Here is an 8,926-nt window from a genome sequence, read left to right as displayed (position 1 = left end):
AAAATGAGCTGGGAAGTGAAGTATAATTTTTTGTGCATTTTCTGGTTTACAGTTTCTTTCTAAGTAGCATGGATATTTGTACAGTCCCAGATTGGGAATGTGTTGGCAAGACAGGTAGCCATTTGGAAGTTTTGTTTTTAATTATACCTTTTTTTTGTTTTTTTTGGCTGCGTTGGGTCTTCGTTGCTGCGCGTGGGTTTTCTCTAGTTGTGAGTGGGGGCTACTCTTCATTGCGGTGCGCAGGTTTCTCATTGCGGTGGCTTCTCTTACCGTGGAGCACAGGCTCTAGGCACGCGGGTTTCAGTAGTTGCAGCATGCAGGCTCAGTAGTTGTGGCATGCAGGCCCTAGAGTGCGCGTGCTTCAGTAGTTGCAGAGTGTGGGCTCAGTAGTTATAGCTCGTGGGCTCTAGAGCACAGGCTCAGTAGTTGTGGCGCATGGGCTTAGTTGCTCTGTGGCATGTGGGATCTTCTGGGACCAGGGCTCGAACCCGTATCCCCTGCATTGGCAGACAGATTCTTAACCACTGAGCCACCAGGGAGGTCCCTACACTTTTTAATTTTTGAATGTATTCGTTTTCCATTACTACTACAAAAAATTACCACATATTTAGTGGCTTAAAACAACACAAATTTATTGTCTTATAGCTCTGTGGGTGAGAGTCTGACTCAGTCTCACTGAGCTAAAATGAGGGTATCAGCAAGACTGTGTTCCCTTCTGAAGGCTCTAGCAGATAATGTTTCCAAAGCCAGTAATGCCTGGTTCTCACATTGAATCACTTGATCTTCTGCTAGAGCCATATTCATGACTGATGTTTTCTGCCTCCCTCTCACTTTTTACTTTTGTGGTTACATCGGGCCCACCCAGATAACTGGGGATAATCTCCCCATTTTAAGGTCATCTGATTAGTGACCTTAATGCCGTCTGCAATCTTAATTCCCCTTTGCCATGTAAACTAATATATTCATAGGTCTTGGGGGATTAGGATGTGGACATCTTCAGGGTGGCCGTTATTCCGCCTGCCAGAGGGAATAATTTTAAATTTACAGAAGAGTTCCAAGGTACAGACAGTTCCTGAATATCCTCCTCCTAGTTTCCTTAAATGTTAATATCTTATATAACCATACACAATTGTCAAAACTAGGAAATTAACATTGGTACAATATCTTTAACTAAAGTCCAGACTTTATCTGGCTTTCATCAGTTTTCCCACTATTGCCTTTTGTGGTTCCAGGATCCAATCCAAGATACCCCATTGCATTTAGTGGGAGGGTGTTTATGGCCTTCTTGTTAGTGTTTCTGCAATAACCAGACACTGAAGTAGTCAAGTCAAAGTTGTCATGATACTTGTGCAGGCAGTATTGAAAGTTGCTGACCAAGGATAATACTTTTCACATTACATGTACAATAAGTAGTTTTCAAAAGGACTGCTACTTCAACTAATGCATTACATATTGTTAAAACCATTCCTATTATTATTTTCTGATTTATGATGTTTTCTTAGCAACATTATGATATTTGCCTAGGAACACTGGTTTCTAGTGAAACTTTTTATTTCAAGCCATGCAAAAATTACAAAAGGTAGGGAATATTAAATTTCACAAATAGGATTGCCTCAAGGTAGAATAAGTTGCTTCTTGGTCTATCAAGAAAGTTCTGAAGAGATGCTCACAGTTTTTGCTAGGTCACTTTGGGGTAGGTAGACTGTGATTTTTGTATAGGCAAAATTAAAAAGTACTTTGAGGTTGATTTGGTGCCTGACTCTCTTTTCGCTATAGTAATTTAAAAATAAAATTATACATGTAATTCATATTTATTGCAGAAAAATTAGAAAACATGTAGGAAAAAACTTTTTAATCATGCATGGGGACTTCCCTAGTGGCACAGTGGTTAAGAATCCACCTGCCAGTGCAGGGGACAAGGGTTCGAGCCCTGGCCCAGGAAGATCTCACATGCCACAGAGCAACTAAGCCTGTGTGCCACAGCTACTGAGCCTGCGCTCTAGAGCCCGCGAGCCACAACTACTGAGCCCACGTGCTGCAACTACTGAAGCCCGTGTGCCTGGAGCCTGTGCTCCGCAACAAGAGAAGCCACCAAAATGAGAAGCCCGCGCATAGCAACGAAGAGTGGCTCTGCTCACCACAGCTAGAGGAAGCCTGTGTGCAGCAGCGAAGACCCAATGCAGCCAAATATAAATAAATAAATTTATTTTAAAAACATGCATGACCTCATTTCCCAAAGATAATAATTGCTAATATTCCTTTAGCCTTTTTCCCCTTGGGCCATATATACATAAGTATTATAAATATAATTTATTTTTGAAAATGGGTAATACTGTACATACCATTTCCTCTCAATATATCATGAACACATATTCATAGCATTGTTTACAATGGCTGCATAGCCATAAACTATCTAATTTCAGAACATTTTTATCACCTCATTTTTAGCTAGGCTTCTCAGGTATCTTGTGTTTTAGTATATTTTCCTGCAATTATTCTGCAAGTTCAGGGAACTTGTTAGCAATAAAAGTTGGAAAAGTATATGTAACACCTCTATAGTACTTTTCAGAGTGTATTGGCACATACTGTTCATATTAAGGAAATAACAGCGATATCTATCTCATAGCGTTATTTGAAGAAATAAAGTAACAGTGAATAGCCCATAGAAAACAACCCATAATGTGAGTTATTATTACTGACGTCGTTAATAGTCCTGTATGGTTAGTATCATCATGATCAGGTATATGTATTCTAGATGAGGAAACTTGCTGGAGAGGTGAAATAAGGACCCAAGGACGTCAATCTGGTAACCTCAGCTCATTTGACTTTAAATTCCATACTTTTGCCACTGCACCACATTGACACTCTTTCCTGTTGGACCTGTCCTTTCTGACAGTATTGCAGGCAATTCTAGATCTGCTATTCTGCCTCCATCAAACTTTATTTTCCTATTTCCCAATTCTTTAGAGTCCTACAAGGAACTGCCCGACTTTGGGGTGATTATTGTGCTGGAATGAACAGGAGCCTTAATGAAGTTAAGTTACCAGAACAAGTGTTGTAGGGTAAGCCAGGACTGCAGCACGAAGGTAAGATTTATCAGCTTCTCAGTTTTGCCACGCGGCTTTGCGGTTGCCCTGGAAGCGCAGGAGAGTGGAGAAACGCTGAACGCCGGAAGTACTTCATTTCCCAGAAGTCCGCGCGCCGCGAGCCACGTGACCGCCGGCTAGAGCGCGCCGGGGCTTTCGGTACCCCGGGCGTTCTCCGTAGCTTCCCTCTGCTCTCCCCGCCCCTGGGCCTCCGCACTGACGCTGTCCGGGCGGGAGCCGAGCCGGAGTCGGAGTCGGAGCCGGAGCCGCAGAGACGTGGAAACATGGACGCCTGAGCCGGTGTGCGCCAACCCGGCTGCGGCGGCGACCGCGGCTTGTTCTGTACCCTCTGCCACCCGTTCGTCCGTCCGTGAGCTGGAAGCGGATCTCTCCGCCGGCTGAGACAGGTGGGCTGTGGCGTCGCCCCTGGCAGCGCGGCCCTGGGAGCCGGGCGGGGCCCCGCCCCTTGTCAGAGCGGGTTTGGGGACACCCTCCCCTCCCCCGGGCAGAAGGATCCCTTCTGCCAGCGGGGGACGGGGCCACGAGAGCTGACCCCCACTTCCAGGATTCAGTGGCATTTAGAGCCGGGAAGTGAGGGGATGTGCTAATCAAGAGAGTGAGAGGGGCCTCAGTCCGAGTCTGGTGTTGGGAGTTGGTCGTGGCGGGGGGGATACCGAAGAGCAAGTCGATGCTTCGGAAGATGGGGTTGATGTGACAAGTGGGCGTGTGATGGGCAAGGTGAGCAATAATGTTGATTGTTTTTTTGACATACAAATTTTTATTGAGATGTAATTGACATACCACAAAATTCACCCTTTAAAAGTACAGTTAAAGTATAACGCAGTGGTTTTTTGTTCTTTTTTTAAACACAGTGTTTTTTAAAAGCATTTTCACAGGGTTGTGCAACTGTCTAATTTAAGAACATCTTTATCACCCAAAAAAGAAAACTATACCCATTAGAAGTCACTCCTTATTCTCCACTCCCTGGCAAGTAGCGATTGTGTTTTAACTGAAAGGCGAGAGGGTGGGAAGTTAGATCGGGTGTTTGTGAACAGTAGTGAGTTAATAAAGCTGATAGGATGAAAGTACTGAAATAGAAGGGATGGGGTGATTGTAATAGGGCCAGCAAAGGGGTACACAGGATAGACTCGCTAGGGGGGCAGATTGAGCAGGATGCTTGAAAGCTGGAGGGAGAGATGTGTAGAGAGAAGGTGCTGAAAGATATGAAAACACCGGTGTGTGTGTGGAGGCAGTGGAGAGGAGTGTACCCTTTCAGAGGGACCCTGGCTTTGGGATGATGAATTGAGGGTTCGAGAGAGGAACTGGAGGTGGAAGGGAAGGGGATCTATAGTAATAGGTGAATGGTTGCTGCTGAGCATGGAAGTTATGAATAATGTAGATTTCTTGAATGGTTATCCTGCTTTGTATTGTTTATCTCATAATTTTCTCTGCAACTCAGAGACAGACTGGGTAAGTATAATTATTCCCATTCTGCAGATGAAGAATCAACCTTTTAGCTGTTAGGTGACTTCCTGAAGCTCATTAGGTTAGTAAACAGGGCAGAATGAGTGGGAATGAAAAAATTGATGCACGTGGATTAAGTGGCAGAAAATTGAGATGGGTCAATGTTACAGGAAGGAGTTTCAACTATTAAATATATTAAGAAATCTATATTATTATAAGTAGGTCGAGGACTTTGTTTTTGTAACTTTTAAATTTGGAAAAGCTCAACCCGGGATAATGTAATATACCCCCACGTACCCATTACCCGGCTCTAACAATCAGTAACTCAGGCTAATTTAGTTTCATCTATGGCCCTGAATTCCTATTCCCAGCTCCATTTCATTTGTAAATATTTGAGTATATGTCTCTGGAAGATTGAGTCACTCTCTTTTTAATATACCCACAATATGATTGTCACACCTAAAAAATTAATAATAAGCTCTTTATATCTAGAAGGACTTATTTTTTAAAATGTGGTATCCATTTGATACTGAAGAAGCAGTGCAAACATTTTGATGTTTGACTTCCTGAAAAATACAGTTTGTTTCCTGATTTTTCCAGTTAATCCTGTTGTCCTGACTGTTCCATTTTCTTGATTAATATGGTTCATCCTTCTGCAGAATGCTTGAAGAATTGTCACTTTGGCTAGCTCTTTAATGGATGGAGTTTTGCGAGGGCAGGAGAAAAATAGAAGTGAAATATACCACAAAATGCACAAATAACTTAGATCTCATACTGCTCTAAGTATTTGGGCAATTTGATTATGTTTCTTTCCAGATGATTTCACATATTGTTAGAAGTTGTTTCATGTGTGTGTATTAGTTTTCTATGACTACTGCAACAAATCACCACAAATTTAATGGCTTAAAACAATACAAACTTATTCTTTAAAAGTTCTGTATTTTAGAAGTCCGAAATGGGTCTCACTGGGCTAAAATCAGTGTGTCAAGCCTGTGTTCCTTTTGGGAAGTTTCCAGGGGAGAATCTGTTTCCTTGCCTCTTCCAGCTTTTAGGGGCCGCCACATTCCTTGGCTTGTGACCCCCTTCCTCCATCTTCAAAACCAGCAGCATTGCATCTCTCTGGCTGTTCTGTAGTCCATCTGACCACAGCTGGGAACGGTTCTCCACTTTTAAGGACCCATGTGATTAGATCAGGCACACCTGGGTAATTCAGGGTAATTTCCCTCAACTTAAGGTCCTTAACTTAATTACATCTGCAAAGTCCCTTTTGCTATGTAAAATAACCGAATCACAGGTTCCGTAGATTAGGATGTGGACATCTTTGGGAATTGTTATTCTGCCTATCACAGTATGTTTTGGGATATTTTGTTGAGACTTAAGAAAATCAGTGGTTTTGTTTGCTGCTGCAAATGCAGTGTGTCCTCTTTCGCTTTGTAGATAATGGGAATAGTTAGTGCTGGAGAGGACTGTTCCATTTTCCTTTTAGTGACTGTAAACAAATATGTGGGAAATACCTGTGACATTTGTAGTATAGGCTTTGGTAAAATGAGACCTTTAAAAGTGATTAAATATAAAAACAATGTAATAACGTGTAAAGTTTTTCTGTATTTTGTTTCGGTCTTTTTCATATTCATATTTATTTATTTATTTATTACAGATTCATGTTTTTTAAGTATTGTTTACTTGTAATCAGAGTGTATATAATGCTCAGCTGCTACTTGAAGTCGCAGGACACTCTGGCAATGACGGTTCCCATGCCCAGAGTGAGAGGGCAGGGGCTGTGTGTCCCAGTGGGTGATGGAGGTACCTCCAATTCAACAGGAAGACTCAAAGGGAGAAAAAATTTTCAGGAAGAATGAGCTACTGTGAGAGTTGGGCTTGAATTCCCATCTAGAATTTTCCGTATGTGACTCAGCTGGGCGAGGTTGAATGCTGTGGGCCTGCAAAGCAGAGGGGCAAGATGGCTGTTACTGCTCTTCCTCTCCCAGGATGGGGGAGAAGACTCTGAATCTTACAGGTGGATTTCAGGAAGTCCTGTAGGTGGTATCCTGCTTCCTGAGGGGGTTCCACTTTCCAGCTTAGCTCTCAAGGTCTTGACTGCCTTGGAGCGTGAAGGTCTGGTCTCTCTGATGGTGGTGTGTTTTAGCTTACGGCTTCCAGTAAACATAATGGGAATTGTTATATATCTGTGCCTATTTTTAAGCTTATTTTCCCTACTAAGATTCTTAGTTGAGCTTAATGCTTTGAACTTCTTAAAAACTGTTTGCAGTTTTAAATTATACTCATGTTTGTCTATTTGTAGACAAAGCAATCTAATAGGGCTGAAAACAACTTTACAGATAGCTCTTATTTACTGAAAAATGTTTTTTTTTTATTATTAAGAAAGTTTGGTCAGTACTTTTTGATGTCTTCTCTAGTTTTTGTTACATTCTTTAAAAATGCAGACAGCAGGTGAGGGGTCGGGGGTGGGTGAAATGGGTGAAGGTGGTCAAAAGGTGCAAACTTCCAGTTATAAAATAAATAAGTGCTGGAATGTAATGTGCAACGTGGTGACTGTTGTTAATAATACTGTATTATATGTTTGAAAGTTGCTAACAGTAGATCTTAAATGTTCCCGTCACAAGAAAAAAAAATAACTCTGTGTGGTGCTGGATGTTAACTAGACTGATTGTGGCAATCATTTTGCAATACAGTATATACATATATTGAATCATTGTGTTGTACACCTGAAATTAATATGTTACATGTGAATTATATCTCAATTAAAAAATGCAGACACCAAATGTGGCTGTAACTCTCCAATAAGAATATTGGAAGAATTAACAACAATTTTTTTGTATGTCATATGACAGATAGTAAGTTTTCTTTTTTAGATTGAGTCAATCACTGAATCTTTTTTAAAAAATATTTATTTATTTATTTATTTGACTCTGCCAGGTCTTAGTTGGTTGTGGCCCTCGGGATCTTTGTTGTGGCATGTGGGATCTTTAGTTGTGGCATGCAGGCTCTTAGTTGCGGCATGCATGTGGGATCTAGTTCCCTGACAAGGGATCAAACCCAGGCGCCCTGCATTGGGAGCACGGAGTCTTAACCACTGGACCACCAGGGAAGTCCTGAAGTCAATCACTGAATCTTGACAATTATTCCTTCAAAATACCTTTTGCAACCCTCCACCTGACAATACTTTCAAAGTCTCCTGTGTCAGTTAAGATTAGGTTTGTCTTTGAGTAACATACCGTTGCTAGCTTGAACATGTTGTTAGTTTGTTTCTCATGTAAGAGAAGTCCAGAGGTAGACAATTCAGGGCTGGTATGGTGGCTCTGCTGTCATGAGGGACCCAGCCTCTTTTCCAGCTTCTTACTCTGTCATCTCTAGGATATGGCCCTTGATTTCTGGGTCCAGATAGTAATGTATGGCATGTAGTCAGATAAATGGTCTGGCACCCATAGGATAGTTCTGGACTAAGGTATTTTGAAATTATCAGTGTATTGGGGAAGAGTTCACTGGTCTAGAAGGCTGAGGGATGTATGCAATTTTGTAGTTACAGTGGGCAAAGTAGAAGACATGCCTTTTAGTAAGTCTCCCTATCAGGCATCAGCTTGCTTTCTGGCCTTTTTTGCTTCCCTCCCTACTCTAGCCATGTTGAGCTTTTTTCAGTTCCTTGAATGGACCCTGCCTGTTTTTCCTAATCCTAGGCCTACACACGTGCTTTTCTCTTACTTTGAAAAGTTTCTTAACTCCACACCCAACCAGGCCAGTCCTTCAGGTCTTAGCTTTTATTTTTTTTTTATTTATTTGGTTGTGCCGGGTCTTAGTTGCAGCAGGCGGCCTCCTTAGTTGCAGCTCGCTGGCTCCTTAATTGCAGTACGCAGGCTTCTTAGTTGCAGCACGCAGGCTCCTTAGTTGTGGCATGCGAACTCTTGGTTGCAGCATGCATGTGGGATCTAGTTCCCTGACCAGGGATCGGACCCGGGCCCCCTGCATTGGGAGCACGGAGTCTTACCCACTGCACCACCAGGGAAGTCCTAGGTCTTAGCTTTTATGGCATGACCTCTGGGAAGCTTTCACTGAGTCCTGAATAGTTGCCATATTATAATTTCATGTTGCTTTATTTGTGTCTCTTACTCAACTGTAAATAAATTCTATCCTTCACAGTTTTAACCCTGGCTCTTGGTATTGTGCTGGCCACATAGTGGGCACTCAGGAAATATTGACGGAGTCGTTGTGCTTACATAACCAGTGTGATGGAGCTTGGGTATTGCTAGTTTGTTTGTTTGTTTGTTTGTTTTTTTGCAATACGTGGGCCTCTCACTGTTGTGGTCTTTCCTGTTGTGGAGCACAGGCTCCGGATGTACAGGCTCAGCGGCCATGGCTCA

General features: G+C 42.3%; 1 protein-coding gene across 3 annotated transcripts in view; it reads left to right on the top strand.

The window, feature by feature from the left end:
- The first annotated feature begins 3,218 nt into the window (after positions 1-3,218).
- The window catches only part of DYM (dymeclin), a 379,359-nt gene continuing 373,651 nt past the window's right edge, over positions 3,219-8,926 (top strand). For all 3 annotated transcript variants that reach the window (XM_030867896.2, XM_060310367.1, XM_060310368.1), the window contains exon 1: positions 3,219-3,493. The gene's annotated coding sequence lies outside the window, so the exon portion shown is untranslated. The remainder of the gene's footprint in view (positions 3,494-8,926) is intronic.

This window comes from Globicephala melas, chromosome 13 (assembly GCF_963455315.2).
Source record: "Globicephala melas chromosome 13, mGloMel1.2, whole genome shotgun sequence".
Classification (NCBI taxonomy): domain Eukaryota; kingdom Metazoa; phylum Chordata; class Mammalia; order Artiodactyla; family Delphinidae; genus Globicephala; species Globicephala melas.
Note: the sequence above shows the minus strand (reverse complement) of the source record. Positions and strands in the feature narration are given on the sequence as shown.